Source organism: Rhinolophus sinicus, chromosome 7, assembly GCF_057876585.1.
Source record: "Rhinolophus sinicus isolate RSI-liver-muscle chromosome 7, RSI-T2T, whole genome shotgun sequence".
Classification (NCBI taxonomy): Eukaryota; Metazoa; Chordata; class Mammalia; order Chiroptera; family Rhinolophidae; genus Rhinolophus; species Rhinolophus sinicus.
In genome coordinates this window covers 35,256,117-35,274,512 of record NC_142507.1, presented here as the reverse complement: position 1 = coordinate 35,274,512, position 18,396 = coordinate 35,256,117, and the positions used below count along the sequence as shown (strand labels likewise).

General features: G+C 34.6%; 1 protein-coding gene and 1 non-coding gene across 2 annotated transcripts in view; both read left to right on the top strand.

The window, feature by feature from the left end:
* Positions 1–18,396, top strand: part of DPYD (dihydropyrimidine dehydrogenase) — a 797,040-nt gene that overhangs the window by 4,595 nt on the left and 774,049 nt on the right. The gene's annotated exons all lie outside the window — the stretch shown is intronic.
* LOC141568769 (U6 spliceosomal RNA) lies at positions 8,250–8,356 on the top strand. The gene has a single exon (XR_012491963.2). It is a non-coding gene; the product is annotated as a U6 spliceosomal RNA (small nuclear RNA).

The window sequence follows — 18,396 nt, the reverse complement described above, 5'->3', positions numbered from 1 at the left end:
AAATTCAGTTTTGGAAAGCTGGATATTTACAGTAAGGAATTAATAAGAGTCCCCAGAAGATATAGAGTCAAAATACCAAGATAATTGGATGAAATTTAAGCAATCATATCTTTCTTTAACTATTTGAGTATAGCATTTCACCAAACTCTGTATATAAACAGGCAACAACAGAAGAACTGAAAAATAGAAGTTCCAGTGAGGTAAACGTGTCTGGTCACTATGGGAGACTTCTAATAATTAGCATAAGCCTAAATTACAAAGTTAGAAACACTAAAATTAAAGACAATGAGACTAAAAAGAAAAATAAGTAATAAAATTATAAGACAAAGAAAATATAAGAGATTTGATGTAGTTCAGGTATCAATGCAGCTACAGAGATTGAAAAGTAAGATTGGCCAATTTATTTTTCTGACTCTTAGCTATATAAATACAATGACAAATAGGCAGAAACCTTTAGTACTTAAAACGATAAGGAAAATTCTGTCATCTATACCCTGCCTTGATTTGAAAATATTTAATAAGACATTCTAAGCTTATAAATTTATCTATAATCAGGATTTTTATTTTCAAATGTAACATGTTTACCTTCTGGACTTCATTTGCTTTTAATCCTCTGAGACAAGTCAGGAGTTTTTGGCTTCAAACATCAATAGTGTGGGTGTTCACAGATATCCTGGAGACAGTTACACTACTGAGATAACTCTTAATAAGATTATGTCTTTCCTGTGGTTTATAATGATTACTTCTTTCATTGCTCTTAATTAAAATGTTATAGTAGTAGATATGAAATATCTGCATTTAACTCAGCATTTAACTTTTCTTTTAGACTGAGCAGGTATCTGTTTATTGATGTTAGAAATTCAGTACTTTTGTATAAAGTTATATATTTTGTATTTCACAACATCAAGCTTCAGTTCATGGTTAGTTAAAAAAAAACCCACAACATTATATTAAGGGTTCAAATCCTGGCACTATTATTTTTTATTTATTTATGCGATTGTGGTGGAGTTCTTTCTGGACTGTCATTTCTTCCTCTGTCATTTGTATTTAATCTTAATGATTTCATGCAGTAATTGGAGTCACATACATAAGATGCTTCAGACAGCATCTGTCATATGAAATGTATGTTTTTTTAACGGTAGTAAGTTTAAATATTATTATTGCATATGTCGTGTGTTATATCAACATCATTTGGCTATAGTTTTGTTCAACTCTAAGAATTATCTAGCAGTATCAAAGTCTTAAAATATATGAGGGAGGGTAATGAAGTTAAAAGAAATGTGGGGAGGCTCATTATAGATGCAAAAATGTTGCAGATATGTCTGATGGGAAAGTTCCTGCATTCTAGTTGTTAGTATTACCAATGAGATGAGGAACTCTCTGAAATTCAGGTCAAATTAAAGAGACACACCCCTTTTGCCTTTTGTCTCTGTTTTAAAAATATTTTTAATACTGACTGTATTGCCAGCCCTCTAGTGTAAGCTACAGGAGATTAAAGTATGTGTCATAGGCTTTGTCTATACAGGATCATCCACATCTAATACACTGCAGAATAAGATTCAAACCCAGGACTGGTCCCCCCCTCCCCCAACCCCACTGTTTTACTGCAGTGGATTGATTCTTTAGTGTTTTCCTGATTGTTTTTTGAGATTATATCGAGACCAATGCACTGGTGAATATTATTTCTTGGCATTCTGAGTATTTAGAAAGGATTTGGGTTGTCCTTTTCTGAAAAGAAATCCTTACACAATTATTTAAAAAAAAAAAAGCAACTCAGATTATTTCTTTGTACAAACAAGACTAAGCTTATAATTTCTCTAAGAAGCATATTAGCTTCAAATAAAGTTTTTTTCTCGATGTCTAAGCATCCCTGTACCTACTGTATTTTTTCATAAATAACGTTTGAAATCCTATGAAGGAGGGAGTTGGAGATCAACCTATTTTGCACCAGGAAAGGTAAACCATGCCCTTTCTGAAGTATGATTCAGATAATAAACTTTTTGCACTAGGTTGTAATAATTTTGTTTCTTTGCGAATTTCAGCTTGGTTGTATAATAGCATTCTCACTGTCTCTACCTCAACCATAATAATTAAAGAGACAATCTGTGTCCCTACCTCCCAGGTGTTTGGAAATTGATATTATGAGTGCTTATGAATGTCCCCTTGAGGCACTCCTGACTGGGCCACTTTGAAGAAAAATCTCTTCATCAATAATGAAGCCCTGAGGGCCACTTCTCTGGAGACCCACACAAAATTACCTGTCAACTCCAGGCCTGATTTATACAGATGGTGCTCATGGATGGAGCCCTGACTCTTCCTCCCCCTCCCCCATATTTTATACCAGCCACTCTCTGCTGTTACCCACTCCCCACCCACAGGACTTTCACTTCTCTCCCAAAACTTCATCCCCCAATTTTCAACTTGTTTTACCTACCCAGGATTGACTTACCTTTGTGGATTATTTGTTAAATCTTTGTGAAATCCTTTGACTGATATTAAAAATTTGTTATAGTAGCATACTAAAAGTTGGAAAATGTTAGTCTAATATGAAGACCATGTGAAAATCTTCAGCAAAACAGTAGAAGAAAATGAATATTTACTATATCTTAATTAAAATAAGTATTCTGGGATAGGGGTCAAGTCTGAGGATGTTTTGCTCTATGTGTTGCTATCTGACCTTGTGGAAATCATTTAACCCCTGTGAAGAGTGTGCTGATTCCTCAGTGAGTTTGCTATTGATTAGTCTTTTAAGGGTGGTTTGTAATAAAATATGGCAATGGTGCAATTGTTTGGAAATGTGACCTGCTGAGTGATCATATTAAAGGAATGCAGAGGTGGTGCTGTCTTAACTGCTCTGTTTTACGTGCCAGGTAGGATTAAGTGTACTATTTATATCAGCTATATGGATTTTATATACTTATTCACTTGTCTTCATGCTTGCCTGCTTCCTTTTCTTTTTAATTGAACAAATGAGCAAAATCTCTTGTGAGCACATAGAAAAAAAACCTGTTCCTTCTATATATGGCTGGACTTCTATAAGGTGATCTGGAATTAATAAATTCATATTTTGTGTCTCTAGGATAGCTCTTTTTAGCTAGGAATTAAGACCAGAAATTCAAAAAAAAAAAAAAAAAAAAAAAAAAAAAAGATGGGACTCTGTAAGTCAGTGTTTGTTATTGATAACTGTCAGTGGAAACCAGAGTACAAATGATGGCGTCCTCAGCCCCACGGGGAATTTCAGCTACCTTTCTCTAACTCTGTACCACAGGGAACTCAAATTTTGGGGGACATTCTTTTAGATATTCTTCTATGATAAATATTAGGGACTGCTGGGGGAAAATGTTTGAAATCCTACATAATTCAAAGATCCCTAGGGTTAAAGCATAACTTTCACAACAAAATATTCTTTTAGTGTTAATTTTCATTAAATTTTTTTTTTGATTTTTTTTGTTCCTCTGATTTAATTTTTAAATTATTTTTCATGATCATTACATAAATTTAAATAATACCAAAAAAAGGGAAAAGAAGACCCCAAACAGTCATACCACCTAAAACAGCCATGCTGAAGTGATGTAGTACTTTTCTTTCCTATGAATAAAGTTTCTTTTTTTCTTTCTAAATATGAAATATATAATTTTATATTTGCTTTCTTATCCTGTTAGAAGTATCAGCCCACATTCTTAGTACTAACAGCATGATATTCCATGGGAGTGGAGATACCAAAGTTTATTCAAGCCTCTCCTTTATTATCAAACATTTACTTTGTTTTTAGTAGTAGTTGTTAAGAATAATGCTTAAACTATTTATTTATTTATTTTTTGTGCTTAAAGCATTGTTTTGTAAATAGATGTGAGAGAGTTGGCTTCAATGATATATAGTGCATTTCATTTCTGTCCTTCCCATCTAAATGATTCAACTGAATTTCGTCAGAAAAGACCAAATGGCATTGGAACCAATTACCCATTTGTTTCATCCTCCCACAACTAATACAAGGCTACATAACACTTAGGCATCTGGATAGTGTCTTATGATGTGGACGTGGCTGGTGTGGACTCAATCCTGATCTGATGCTTCCTTGTAGATCGTGGCTTGATTGCATAGTTCCTTATTTTTATTCCTCTGTGAGAACAGGACGAGTAATTGGGGCTCAGATTGTTACTGTGAATGGATAAATCTCAGGTTGTAATATTGAATGAATAAATGTAACATCAAGAGCAGATATTTCAACAAGTGACCAAAGATAGAAACTTTCATATTGTACACATATTGTACCCCCCACCCCCACCAACCACTCTGACAGACCAGATTCTAAAAGAATTCTTATATCCTGGGCCTTTTACCTTAGAACTATGAGTGATGTGTGTGTGTGTGTGTGTGTGTGTGTGTGTGTGTGTGTGTATGTGTGTGTGTACAATTTTTCTTTTTTTCCTCATGGTACTGAAAGAGAAAAGGGGTAGTAAGAGTAACTACTTTGACTCAACACATTTTTCTCATGATGACAAATTTAATAAAGCAAAACAATTTCTATCATAGGTGTGTTAAACAAAATAACTTTAGATTCATGCTGCATTTTAAAGCTAAAATTTACTTGCAATCTGAACTCCAAACATTGGTATGCTTAAGCCTCAATCTTTTTGAAAGAGATAGAAACAGTTGAAGGAAATTCTTACATGGTTCGTGAAAGTTATTGCCCCTCACTAGATAGTAATAAACAAAACTTAAAACATTCTTTATATTTGTTTAAGATCACATTATATGAAAAGATTCTAGAATGAAAGTTGTCAATGCTAAGTATGACTTTTGTAAGGGTTTGAAATGTTTGTAGTTGTACCAATTCATATGGCTGCTATTAGTGTATAAAACAATACCATTTTCAATGTTAGTAATTATTTTTAATTTTTTAGTGAACTATTAGGTGAAAAGGAAAGTAGCTAGAAGGGAGAATAGAACATGTACATATGTTAATGAAAGAGATCCAGTAGAAAGAGACAGTAGTGCTGAAGGACATAGAGGGCACAAATGATTTGTTTGATGAGAGGGAATAGGATTGATAGTAAAAGCATTAGAGTCGGATGGAAGGCAGAGAGGATATATATGGGGTGGTAGGAAGAACAGGGAGTCCCACCTGATTGTTTTTATTTTTTTCAGCAAGAGTGTGATGCAAGATCACTGAGAATAAGAGGAAAACAGGATATAGATTTGAAGCACAAATAAAAGTATGAATCGATTTTCTGGAAAGTGAGAGAATGAAAATAGTAAGAAAGTATAATACGTTTGTAAGCAGTATTTGTTTTCCATTTTAAATTTGTCAAGAATTTACATGAGAGCAATGAATGTCATTGTGGCTTCTCTAGCCACTTTTACTGCTTGGGTTCAAAGTAGTTAAAGAAATGGATTTAATTGGGTTAAGATTTGCCTGGGCAATAAAATAAAAAAAAAAGAGAGAGAGAGACAGGGACAGGGAATTAAAGGTGTTGTGAGGATGTCATAATGGTGGATCATGAAATCTTTTCTGAGGGAAGTCGGAATAGAAAGGGAAGATGGGTGGTGAGAATACACGGGGGTGTGGGGTGGTGCTCAGTGGATTGGCTGTCTCAAGGTCAAAGAGTTCTGGGAAGGTGGAAGAGTATAAGGAGTGAGGATTAGAGTGGCATGTTTGACATAAAGCTTTTGGAGATAGTGCAGTAATTAATACCAATGTCAAGGGAGATGGTGGCTGAGGCAGTGTGGAAGGAAACAAAAAAATTATATATATAGATATAGATATAGATATAGATATAGATATAGATATAGATATAGATATAGATATAGATATATATAGAGATGGTGAGATGGTTAAGTAAGAGGCAGAGGCCAGATGTTCCAAGTGGCGGTGGAAGTCTAAGAATTGAAGGTAGTGAAAGACTGAGAACTCAATGTAAAATTCTGAGTTTGCGCAGAAGGTGGTGTTTTGACCAACAGGTTGGTAGATGACAGGAGCACAGAGTAATAAGAAATAGAAAACAGAAGAAAGAGGATGTGAAGATATGTTAGAAAAGATGGCCATATGACCACAGAGGCAGAGCTTGGAGTGATGCATCTAGAAGCCAATGAATGCCGAGAACTGCTAGCAAACACCAGACCTAGAAGAGGCAATGAAGGAGTGTGCACCTCAGGTTCCAGAGGAAATATGTCTCGGCCGACACCTTAATTTCAAACATCTAGCCTCCAGAACTCTGAGACAGTAAGTTCCTGTTGTTTTAAGCCACCCAGTTTGTGGTAATTTTTTATGGCAGCCCTAGCAAATGAATGCAGATTTTAGTATGAATTGTAAAGAAGCTGGGATAGTTGTGGAAAAGAAGGGAAAGAGGGGAAGGTATTTTGGAAGTAGATATTGTGAATCTAGGGATATCTAACATTTGTAAGAGAGAAGATCTTTATTAAATTCAAATTCATAGTTTAAGGAAGTAATTAGGGTTATATTTTAGAACCTAGCTATGCTGTTAAAGTCATACTTCTGCCACTTTTAGCTTTGTCAACTTAAGATAATTTCCTTGTCTGTAAAATGGTGATCAAGGTGCTTGTCCTGTCTACCTCACAGTTATTGTTTGGAGCAAATGAATTCAGATAATTCATACCAGTGTATGTCTGCTGGTATTACCATGAATTTGTTTAACCTGTATAGTCCTTGTATGAGGGGAAAGTATATTTATTATCAAATATGGTAAAGAATCAAGTAGATAACTTTTAAAATCTACACTAAAATTTAAATATACATTTTCCAAAGCTTAAGTTACCAACAAAATATTTATACCTTTATTTAATTTTATAACTTATTGTTAAGTATCTGCTATATCCTAGGCAGTACATTAAGTACTATGTGGGGACTGGCTAGAAAGATAAATGTGTCTCTCCTAAATGAGCTTATGATACCAGAATAGAATTTGAGGCAAATTCACAAATAACTATAAATCAGCTCAGAAAGTGAAAAGTGCCTGGGGGTTAAAGTATGCAGATTATAAACTCACATTCATGCAATTCAATGATTTAGTTTTATATTGTTTTTATTTTATTTAATAATTTATAATAAATTCATTTCAGTTTTGTTACAGTCTCCTCTCACCTTCATTCCAATTTCCAGTAATTCAGGGGCTATAAAATGAGATGGGTGTCTTTTTCAAAGCACAGGTGTAGAAGGGCTATCCAGGCTGAAATGGGCCAAGACAGGGGTTGGCAGAGTAAAAAGGGGTGAATATGTGTCTGCACTCTCACAGTAATTTTTTCCTTGATGCCTTACTTGAAAACCTGTTTCCAGCCGTAAAAGATGTCTCAGTTTCAGAAATGATGAAGCCAAGGGCATAGAAAGGTTGAATAGCTTGATGAAGTCACTAGGGAACTGGAGACTAAAACCCTACGAAGATGAGCCCAGTTTTACCTGGCTGTTTATTCAGACATTAAAATACATGACATGAAAATGCGGAATCAATCAAAAAAGTATAGGAGTGGGAAGTTCTTCAAACTGTATGCATTCACAAAGTGTTTCAATAAGATGTTTTGTATTCAGTTCTTCAAAGAGTCCTTCATATGTGTGAATGAAGCAAGGTATGAATGGCTTCTAAACCACAGGCCAGATGGTTGCAGTGGAGGGAGCTGATGAGATACCATCAATCACTTTTCAACATGGTGTCAACTGACCAGTTTTGCCCTTTGCCAGGCTACTTTGACCTCTGACAGGACAGATTCTGCATTTGTTGAAGAAAGTAGGAAAAAGAAATATGTTAAATAGGACCGTAAGACTGGAATTGGTTTTGGGATTCTGTATATTCTTTTCTTCACCCTTTAGTTTCTATACACTTACACATGTATGGTAAAACTTTGATTCACTGGACCCTTTTACTGAAGTACATTTTTCTTTTGCATTCAACTTTGTAACAACAATGATGTCACTGTCAAGACAACCAGTTCATATTTGAGGATTTTAAAAAATGTCATTACAAGGCTATGATCTATGATTAACTTATATTAGCTAACCCTTGCCCCTTTTGCATCTTTAGTACTGTACAATTTTGAATTAATTATGCCACAATGGCAATTTCTTAGAAGTACTTATTGTGTAATTCTAATTGCACTACAATGTTCAAAACAAAACGATGTGTCTAGTTCTCAGTTAATCAGAAGATGAAAAAAATCAGGAATCTATGCAATTATTTAGTGTCTCGATTTTAAAATAGTATACCTTCATAAAACTATGTGGCTTAAAAATAAATATAGTGTTCGTTTCGGCAGCACATATACTAAAATTGGAGCGATACAGAGAAGATTAGCATGGCCCCTGCGCAAGGATGACTCAACAATTCGTGAAGCCTTCCATATTTTTGGTGATGGAAGGAGAACTGACTCTGGGTGGTGAAGACAATGTGATTCATAGATGATGTAATACAGAATTGTACACCTGAAATCTATGTAACTTGGCTAACAATTGCCACCCCAATCAACTGTAATTTAAATAAATAAATAAAACGTTTGGTTATATTTATGGAAGGAGAACCGACTCTGGGTGGTGAGCACACAATGTGATATATAGATGATGTATTACAGAATTGTACACTGGAAATCTATGTAATTTTACTAACCATTGTTACCCCAATAAATTTAATTTAAAAATAAATATAACATTTGGGTTTGATAACTTTTATTCCTTTAGTCAACTTTTCTGGGGAAATTAAGTCACACTGACTAGTTATGCAAGTTCTCATACTCAAGCTCACAAGTGTCTTTTCATACCCATGGAAACTACCTTGGAGTGACATGGAACTGCGAGTTCCTTCCATTATTATTAAGGTATTGTCACTGAAATGTTGTGATTACCTTGCTGCCCAGTGAATACTGTGGAATAATCTCTGAATTACCCCATTGTTTTAATACTGGCATCTTTAAATGTGGTTTAATTTTTATTAGTATGCACAATATCAAAATGAAAAAGAAATTAAGAGCTTTAAGGAAAAGCAGTGGTGCTCTTTATTGTTCCTCCCAGTGACATGCTGGTAAATGACTAATTGGGAGTAAGGGAGAGGGGGAGCAAGGAAGACCTGATTTGTAGTGTTTGCTGATTAACATTGGGTGAACACATCCTGATCGGCAGATTAAAAGCTCTAAAAATGTGGAGTTGGAAAGAGATGTTAACTATAGGCTCTCCCATTGGAGGTGGGTGGGTCCAGCCCACCACTGACTTCTCTGCACTCCTCTCCATCTTGTTGTAGGATTCCAATTGCTATTCATCTGTCATATCTTGGGACACTGTTGTTTTTGTCTTTGGCCATATGACTAGCAGTTTTGGAAAAGTACAGTGTTTTTTTTTTTTTTAAAAGACCAACTGAAGTTTAAGATTTGAAAACACTAAATATTTGGATCTCTGTGTTACTCTAGTATAGTTTAACTAATGTAAATGACCAAATGATGAGTTAGAAAGTGGAAAGCAATGCATTTTAAGATATTACCAACAAAAGTTTTCCAAGGAATAATTTAAAAAAGTATTATTGATTCTAAATATACTGCTATGCTTATAACAGAATTAATTTAATAACCACAGGACATTTCCACAGCCTTGCCCATGTTAGATATTGGTTTGCTAAGCTACCATATTTTGCTATGTATAATGGGCACTTCTTTGCCCAAATTTGTGAGGGAAAAATAAGGATGCACATTATACATGGGGAGTACTAATTCCAAATCTGTATAAATAGTTTTAATTCTTTTATTTATGCTTATGAGTTAAAAATGTAACTCTAGAAATTAATAACGATATCCGTATGCAAAATAATACCCTGGAATACAATAATTGGTTTTGTTGAACTTATGACAAACTTGCAATGACTAAGAGTTCTTGACCTTTTATAATGCGTAAATGTCATAAATTTGTTACTGGTACTTAAAATTTCTTGTACCTTATGTCTGTTCTTGTGTTTTGTAATTATTTGTTACATAAAATTTCTTGTACATAATATGTTAAACAATAAATGCTGAAATTCCTTTATAATACAAAAAACAAGTACATAAATGTAAACAAGTAAAAATGTGAGTTGAAAAATTAAAACGAGAGATTTTTTCCCCTGAAAGTTTGGGCCAAAAATGTGGGTGCACACTATACACAGGAGCATATTATACATGGCATAATATGGTAGTATGTTTTGCCTATTTCAAGATTCTGGTTATAGCAGAAGCTCTATTTTGGAACTTATAAATGAATTGTGAGAAATACCATTTAAAAGTTATCAAGTGCTTCATCCAGTATAAAATAGTGGATAACTCAAAATATTTATTATCCTGCATTTTTAGGAGGGTTAAATTTCATTTTAATTAAACTTTTCTTTTTCCAGTAAAAATATATTATATCCGATATAGCAAATTTTAAGGCAAAAGGAATCTGAGATACATTTTTTGTGATATTGTTAAATACATTGTTCTGAGTCCTTTAAGTTTTTGTTTCACTTCATATAAATACTACAATAAGATGTATTAATCATCTACCTAGCTTTTGCTTTCTTAAATCTTAACAAGTACGTAAATAGCACGAATATGCTATGTAATTAAGTAGCAACCTTGTTAACTCCTATTACAGTTTTCCATTAAGTCAAATCCTCTTCTACGCAAGCACAATAACCTTAATTATAACTAGTATCTATCATCCTTGAGAAAAAATGTTTATACCTTTGAATAAGTTTAAGTTCCAGGAAAGCTTACAGAAAGTATGTTGATCATACAGTGATAGAAAGTACCTTTTATCAAACACCTGGAAGTTATTACACTTATTTAATTTGAGATGGAGAATAATAGCAGATTGTTTCCTAGTGGTATGCCTTATTGAAGAAAAGTCTTAAAAGGTACATGGTTCTGTTTCATATGTTCCTTTTAGAAAATAGTCTATGAATAAAATAAATCTCACTAGAAGCTGAATGCTACTAATTTGGCAAAATTATTACTTATTAAACAGCAATGTAACTGCTTAAAATTTATTTTCAGTATGAATCTGTAAAATGACAGCCAAAGTGATAGAAGCCCGTGTTGAAAGTCAAGGTGGTGATTTACTCATCTTGAGATGAGTATTCCAATGGCAATGGAAAATTTTTAATGCTTAAGTAATTATTTTAAATATAGAGATCATGTAGTCTTTCTTGGGAAAATAACAGAACTCCAGCTTTGTACAGTAAATCTAAAACACTGAACTTCTGACCTTTCTCCTGTCTTATTATTTATACATCTCCTGATTCTTGCTCCATTTCTACTTCTTTTACATGGCTTCCCATGAGATGTAGGTAGTAGGATCAGAGGACATATACAGTAATGGGTAAGTCAAAATATTTGGGAGCTTCTTGATAGTAATATTTTTGTATGAATTTGGTGATGTAATGGAGTCAGAAAACTTGGTCGTAATCTTCATAGCCCTTAACTCGTGTTGTCTTTTCACCTTACTAGGTCCATCTATAAATGGACGTCCCTGTGGCTCTTAACGCAAGAGGTGCAATTGAATTCATTGCAAGCTTCCTTTATATTATGTCCTGTACAAGGTACTGAAGGTATTGAGTCGTAGCCAGTCACTATACTTAATAAGCTCAAAACTGGTGGAAAAGATAGTCACATAAGCAAAAATTTTAGGCAGTGTGGATTTCAATAGAAATACATGATCTAATAATTTATAAATCAAAAGTGTTAAGTGTATAACTTCTATTATAAGGGAAGTAGTCTTACTTGGCATTTCTCAGTTGTAAACTGCATTTTTGGGCTTGAGAATATCTGGGATTTCTTCACAATTAAGGAAAAATCTTAGCTTTTCAGATAAGATGTCTGGATTTAATTTAAATCCAATAATTGAAAGGCACTTGAAGCATGCTGTATTTCACTGTCAAATTTTTTTTGGCCCATATGTCATTTGTAACATGACACCAATATGCAAGTGATGTGCCAGAAAGAATTGAACATTTTTTCCTAAGCTAGTTCTCTATCTTAACTTTTATTTGCTGTAGTTACCATTCCCCTTGTATCACAAATGTTGATATGGGAGATACATTTATTTTTCTGTCTTTCCATGCCTCTATTCATTGACATCAACTCCTGCTAGAACTTTCTTACCAATTTTTCTAAATTTTGCCTCTTTCTCTTCATTTAAACCAATAACAGATAACCAATGTATACTAGGCAGCTTGTTAGATACTGCAGCTAATAGACAGATGATAGACTTTTCTTTAAGGATGACTTCAGGTCTTGTTTACATTGTTACATGCAAAACTGAAAAGGAAAGCAAAACTGATTTCATTATTTACACTGAATGTACAGCAATCCTTGAGTTACATACATTAAAAATAAACATGAAGCTAATCGTGCTGCCTATGAAGAAAGCACAGAGTACTGATTAACAATGTAGACTCTGAAGCCAATATATGTGAGTGAGAATCTCTGTTACTTTCTAGGCAAGTTATTCAGCCATCTTGTAATTTTGTTTCCGTGCTTATAAACTGACAATAATAATACTAATGTCATCATGGGATGGTTGTGATGCTCAACTTTGAAAACGCTTAGATAGGTGCCTGGTATGCTGGAAGCCCACATTCAACATCAGCTATTAAGCAGTCATTTGATGCAAGAACATTAGAAAATTTATCTAAGTATTTTCTTCAATTAAGAAACAAAATTTTGAGAAAAAGGAGTTAAACTCTCTTCTTGTTTGAGATATATATTAAGCTGAAAACAAATCCTGAAATTACGTCAGAGAATATTGATGGAAGTGGTGTATCTTGGGAGATCAGAAGTGTGTTATCTCCCACAGCCTGGTGGGAGGTGTTTTAACACAGCTTGTTTGGGAGTGTGGATTGAAGGGAGGGAGTTGTGTGCAGGGGATGATTATGAAGGTTTCCAGAAAATAGTTTACAAAGGAACACTGCGTAAATTTTTATTCACATTGTTTTGCCATATTATAAAAAATTCATATCATTTAAAATGGAGAAACCTATTAGCAGCCGATCAATGGAGATTAAAATGAATCTTTTTTTTTTTTTTTTTTTTTTTCCTATGCTGGCACAACAACATTTCCATTGATTATTTTTTGAAGTGAGTAATTTTTGGTTTAGGATTTTTGACATGTTGATGTATTTCAAGAAAAATACTAACTTATGCTGATGTGATTTCCCATTTGTCTTTTAAGTACATAAGCCAAATGCTTCCATTTTGACATTTATATATACTCTGGCTCTGAATATTTTCCCTGTTGATTGGTCTATCAGTGCTTCCCACACCTAGTTGGCCACTAGAATCACCTCGGGCACTGTGAGAACCAGATTATCAGGCATAATGTAAAAAAATTAATAAAAGAGACATAAATAAGACAGTAATTTATTTCTTCCTCATGTAAAGAAGTCCAGAGATACTTAGTACAGGGTATGCGGTACCTTTTTCTTGTCAACTGGTTTTTATCTTTCTGCTCTTGTATCCTCAAGTCCACGTCACTGTTTAAGTTGGAAGTTAGGGCTCCAAAAGGAGACAGGAAGGGGAAAAGAAGGGTGCACCCATCCCTTTGATGAAACTTCCCAAAAGACCAACACTTCTAAATATGTCTTACTGTCTGGTACTTAGTTGAATATAAAAGAGTGGAATAATCACTTTAGTGACATTTTGAGAATTTTTCTGTGTGCTTTTGGTCAATTTGCTTTACAAAGTTAAGGCTGTAGGAGGGAGTGGCCATTAAAATATGATTCTCCTGTCTCTATTTCCACTTCTGCTCAAGGAAGCATAACGGGAAATGGGCTTACATTTTCTGTCAGGAGTCCCCATCAGGCTCTTTGATTCACTAGAAGTATTCACAGAACACAGAAGTTGTTATATTCATTGTTATAGTTTATTACAAAGAAAGATAGATTAAAGTGAACAAAGAGAAAAGGCACGTAAGTCAAAATCCAAAGGAAACCAGGCACAAGCTTCTAGGTGTCCTTTCTCAATGGCATTATCCAGGACATGTTTAACTCTCCCAGCAATGATATGTAACAATATGTATGAAGTGTTGCCAACCAGGGAGGCTGAACCAAGCCTTAGTGTCCAGAGTTTTTATTGGGCATTAGTATAGTAGGTATATAGTGCTGCATGACTGATTTTAGTTACCCAAACCTCAGATCAGCAAAGAAAAAGCAGATGTTCATCATTAATCACACTGTTAGCTTAAAATATCTACTCAAACTGGTACAGTGTGGCCCAAGGCTTTTGGCATGCACTGCACTCTTACCAGACAACATTGTCAGCTTGGTTCTCAGGAATAGGTGAAGGGCCACTTCTGAAAATAGGCCTTTTTGGGGAATGTGCAGGATTGGAGCAACTCAGGCCTGCTGAATGAACCCTTTCCTGCGTAAATTGCCACCTGAAATGATAAAAAAGGAAAAAAAAGTGTGTGAAGCAGTGGTTTTCAAGGTATTAGACATCAGGCAACAAAAAAAATTGTCCCTGAGAGACAATAAACAAACAAGGAGAGCCCCAGTATTTCCACAGCTTACTTTCTTAAGAGAGTTTATAAGCTTCAGCTCAGGAAAGGGGAGGCCACACAGAGCCTGGTGGACTCCTTCAGGTGAGGAGGCAGAGCTGACAGTCTGGGGAGACCAAGAAACTAGAGTTTATAGAACAGCGTAACAGATAAGAGAGCATCTCAAAGAGAAACCTGGAGATCTGCAGAGGATCCCCAGTGAGCCTTCCACAGAGTAATAATCAGCACATAAATGTAAGAAAAATGACCCAGGGCTGGGTAAAGAACAATCTGAGGAAACTAGAAGAAACAGTATGACATTCACACTGGTTTGGGAAGAGTGCCTGCTCCCACTCGCCAGACTGGAAACCTTGTGATTCACAGGACATTGGATACTCAGAAGTCTCTTGCCTCAGTAGTTTGAAGTAATTAGCCCTAGACCACATGCTGCTCAAGTACCACCTCACAAATCTTAAAAGGAAGACCCAAAAGGATCAAGCTATTTCCATGTAAGTCAACTGTCTTAGATCAAAACTCAAGAATATTCATGGGAATACAAAAACATCTCGCACCCAACAATACCTGACATCCAATTAAACATTACCAGGCATATTTGAAAAGAAGGAGGAACATACAACCTGTAATGAGGATAAAAATCAATGAGTTGAAACAAACTCAAAACTGCCATAGATGTTAGAATTAGCAGAAAACATTAAAAGTTATTATACTGTATTCTACATGTTAAAAAAGTTAAGTAGAGGCATAGGAGATAAAAGAGCCAAAATGAATTTCTAGCTAGAAATGGTAATTACAATGTCTAAGAGGAAAGATGCACTGGATAGGATTAAAAATAGATAGTGCAGAATTAAAAATAGTGAACTTGAGGACATAGCAATAGTAACTTGACCAAATGAAACAGGGAGAGAGAAACAATTTAACTGTGGGACAACCTCAGTGGCCTAATATGTATGCAAATGGAATCCCTCCAAAAAGAGGAGTGGTGGAAGGGATGGGAAGACAGAAAAACTTGAAAAAATAAATCAAAGGTCCAAAAAGCACAATGGAGCCCAAGCAGAAAAAATGTGAAGAAAACTAAAGCAAGGCATATAATACTCAACTTGCCCAAAACCAGCAATAAACGGAAAATCCTCAAGGTAGACAGAGGGAAAAAGGCACTCTAGGCACGGAAGAATAAAGATAATGTAAAAACAGACATCTTGTTGGAAACAATGCAAGTGAGAAGACAGCAGAGAAACATATTTGAATTACTGGGGGGAAAAAAGCTCTCAACTAAGAATTCTATATACTCAATGAAATTAGAGTTCAAAAACCTAGGTGAAAAAAGACTTTTTCAGACAAAAAAAGCTGAAAATTTACCAGCAGTAGCCCTGCACTATAAATTATGTTAAAGGAAGTCATGTTCTTCAGACTAGAAGGAAAATGATACAAGGTGGAATTATACAAAGGAATATAAAACTACAAAAATGGTGACTAGTTGGGTAAATAAATGATTTCTACCTATTAAACCTCATTAAAAGATAACTGTTTAAATAAAAATATATAGTGTGCAGTTTATAACATTTATAAAAATAAAAGACAACATGGATAATTCTTGAAAGCATTGTGCTAAGTGAAAGAAATCAGTTACAAAAGACCATCTATTGTGTGATTCTATTTATATAACATGTCAGAATGGGTGAATTTATAGCAAAAAAACAAATAAACCAATTAAAAATGGGCACAGTATCCAAACAGACATTTCTCAAAAGAAGACATGCAAATGGCCATTAGGTATATGAAAAGGTGTTCATCATCTCTAATCAATAGTAAAATGCAAATATAAATTGCAATGAGAATGGTTTTTACCAAAAAAATAAAAGACAACAAATATAAGATAAAAGTTCTGGTGAAGATGTGGAGAAAAGGGAACCGTTGTACACTCTTGGTGGGAATGTAAATTGGTACAGCCATTATGGAAAAGGGTAGGGAAGTCATGAAAAAATATTTAAAAAATACAACTATGATCCAGTGATCACACTTCTGGATATATATCTAAAGGCTAGAAATCATTATTTAAAGAGATATTTGCAGTCCTATGTTCATTGCAACACTATTCACAATAGCCAAGTTATAGAAACGACTCAAGTGTTCATGAATGGATAAATGGATAAATAAAATGTGGTATATACATACCATGGAATATTATCTTGCCATGAAAAGAAGTAAATTCTGTCATTTGCAACATCATGGATGAAACTGGAGAACATTATACTAAGTAATCCAGGCACAGAAAGACAAGCACTATGTGATCTCACTTATATGTAGAATCTGAAAAAGTCAGTTTCATAAAGGCAGAGATTAGAATGGTGGTGTTCCAAGGACTGAGAGTGGGGGAAATTGGAAGATGATGGTCAAAGGGTACAAAGTTTCAGTTAAACAGTGTGAATAAGTTCTAGAGATCAAATATGAGGTGTAATCAAACAAGATGGTGAACATTTAAATAAAAAATATTATAGTAAAAGACACATTGCTGTTAATCCCCCTCAGAATATTCCCCCTCGCTTCGAACACACTTATCCCATCATTCTTGCCACTTTCTGAAGCAGTTCTGGAAGTCCTCTTTCGTGAGTGTCTCTAGTTGCACTGTCATGGCTGCCTTGATGTCCTGAATCATTTTGACTTTGGAGAAGAGCCAGAAGTTGCACAGTACCAGATATGCTGAATAAGGTGGATGAGGACACACTGAAATGTTTTTATTTGACAGAAATTGCCATACCAGAAGCGATGTGTGACACAGAGCATTGTCATGATGGAAGATAATTTACAGCACACTTTAAAACATACCTTCTCTCAACTGTAGCTCACACCCAACTGACTGCACCGAACAAGTTGAAACTTGCCACACACTGTTAACTACGGTTCAGTGCGCAGCTTCCGGTATTGAACATCCCTGCCTTTCTTCTGTAGGATGGCACTGGTCAGCAGCATTCACCATACTTTGTGATCACAACGAAAAGGCTCCATGTCACACATCGCTTCTGGTACAGCAATTTCTCTCAAATATAAACATTACTGTATGTCCTCATCCACCTTATTCACTGGAATTGGCACTGTGTGACTTCTGCTCTTCACCAAAGTCAAAATGACCATGAAAGGTAAATGTTTTGAATCAATTCAGGACATCGAGACAACCATGGCAGTGCAACTAGACACTCATGAAAGAGGACTTCCATAACTGCTTCAGAAAGTGGCAAGAATGACGGGATAAGTATGTTTGAAGCGAGAGGGAGTATTTTCAGGGAGATTAATGGTACTATGTCATTGCTATAATTTTTTAAATTTAAATATTCATTGTATTTTTTTTATCACACCTCATATGTATAGCTTGGTAACTATAGTTAATAGTATTGTATTGTGTACTTGAAATTTACTGAGAGTAGGTATTAAATGTTCTTCCCACGAAACTAAAAAAAGTTAACTATGTGAGGTGATAGGTACATTAATTAGCTTGATTTGTGTGATTATTTCATAATATGTATGTATATCAAAACATCACATTGTACACCTTTAATACATGCAATTTTTATTTGTCAATTGTACCTCAGTAAAACTGGGAAAAAATAGACAAACCTGTAGAGTCAGACAGTAGCATTTGAGGACAATAAGAAATGACTGTTAATGGGTATGGATATTTTTTGGGAGAGAGATTGATGAAGTGTTCTAAAATTGATTATAATAATAGTTGCACAACTCAGAATATACTAAAAACCATTGAATTATACACTTTAAATATGTAAATTGTGTGGTAAGTGAATAATATCTCAATAAAGCTTTTATAAAAATCCCTTGGAAAGAAAAAGACACATTAAATATTTAAAAAAGTAAAATGTATGACAGCAGAAGCACAAAGAGAAGTATTG